The sequence below is a fragment of the Arachis ipaensis genome, chromosome B3 (genome assembly GCF_059453495.1).
Source record: "Arachis ipaensis isolate K30076 ecotype BB chromosome B3, ASM5945349v1, whole genome shotgun sequence".
Taxonomy (NCBI): Eukaryota; Viridiplantae; Streptophyta; class Magnoliopsida; order Fabales; family Fabaceae; genus Arachis; species Arachis ipaensis.
In genome coordinates this window covers 114,259,271-114,261,091 of record NC_142438.1, presented here as the reverse complement: position 1 = coordinate 114,261,091, position 1,821 = coordinate 114,259,271, and the positions used below count along the sequence as shown (strand labels likewise).

Here is a 1,821-nt window from a genome sequence, read left to right as displayed (position 1 = left end):
CATCACTGTCAAACTCATCAGACTCTATTTTTTTGACTTTAGGGTGGAGCTTGTTCGGTGCCACATCAACAATAGTAGGTCGCATACCCTATCTAGGGGTGTGCACAGCCCGACCGACCCGAAATCCGACTTGGACCCGAAGGATTTTGGACCATGAAGATCCGGGTCCGAAGTGATCCGGGGTTGACCCAAGGAGAAGAAATGAAATCTAGGAAGTGAGTGTAACCGGGACCGGGCCATAGCTCGGATCACCCAGACCCGATCCGGTGGCCCAATCATCATACACAATTAATACTTTGTGTTATTAGTGATGGATGATGGCTATTCTTATGTGGAATTTAAGTATTATAAACCTTAACATTTTATATTATTAGTCATTATAAGACTATAAGTTAATGTTTTATGTTTACAATACATAAGACTTTAGACTAATACATAATATTGTGTTATTTGTATTGACTTAAATATTTGGTGTTATTAGACAATATTAATATTGATTGTAGTTATGCTTTAATTTTGGAGAAGGGTTGGTTCTTTTTATATTTTTCTAAGTGAATTTTACCATGTCAAATAATGGTTGGAGTCTTGGAAATTTAGATATTTTCTCATGCTAGCTTACAAGAAAGTATCAAGGTAATGTAATGTTAACGGCCCGATTTTCACCCGGTAAAATCGTGGCCCGAAAGTGTGTAAATTTCATCGGGTCTAGGACTGGGTTCAAGTCTAACAAATAGGCCCAGTATATATTTCGGGTCAGGTTTGGGTCACATCAAACCTGGTTTCACCCAACCCATGAACACCCCTAACATTGTCTAATCAAGTCTACCTCACCAATATCACTTAAGGGTATCGAACTATTCGCAGATTCATGTGGCTCTCTTATGTTAGGGTCAAACTGTAATTGGACACCAATATTAAATAAGTCTCTTGGAACTATTTTTATCATATAATACTTTTGGGGAATGTAGGGATCTTTCACGTAAAAGTACTGGTGTGCTTGGCTTGCCAACACAAATGGTTCTTCTTGGTAACATAATTTATTGAAATGAACGTATGTCAAACCATAATTATCTTTCTCAGCCATATACCACTCACACTTAAATAACACAATTTTAAATTGGCTATAATAATCTAACTCAACAATATCCATGATTCTACCATAATATCTTATGCTGGCCTTGATTGGTTTTTTGTCCTTAACACTAGCAAAGCTTGTAGTTTTAGCCACCAAAGTGACACTACTATTTTGCATTTTTTGCATCACTTCTTGCCACTTAGTATGAAATCTATACCCATTGATGACATAAACAAAAAAAATGTGTTTGCAACTTTATTTGGACCCTTAGACAATTGTCGTATCCAACCAGGAATATCATCCTTCATGGCACATCCTGAAAACTATTCTAGAAAGTCTTCATTCTGATCTTTAACGACGTTTCACTTTTGCTTCCATTTGTCTTGCTTTTGTTGCTCACCATGTTCTCTACAAGGGATGTGCATTATTATGAAATGCTACCAATATTAGTCTAAGGAATAAAACAAATGAGAAGTTAAGATACCTTATATAAGACTCCACATTTTCGCAATTGTTCAATACATATGCATTAGCTTGAAGAAGTGATCCTCTCATCCAAAATAATTAGTTACCTTTTTTTCCACCCAATGGACTTCCCTTGTTTGTGAACAAATTTGAATCAGGATCTTTGTTTGATGTGCTTTCATCATTATTCTAAAATACTCTGTTGAATCTTGTTTTCACTCCCTCATGCAAATATCTTGAACAAAAAGTTAAACACTTTTTAGCCAAATAACCCTCTGTAA

The 1,821-nt window shown here is 35.9% G+C and overlaps 1 pseudogene; it reads right to left on the bottom strand.

The window, feature by feature from the left end:
* Positions 1–802: 802 nt before the first annotated feature.
* Positions 803–1,500, bottom strand: LOC148572110 (uncharacterized; annotated as a pseudogene).
* Between the last annotated feature and the right edge of the window lie 321 nt (positions 1,501–1,821).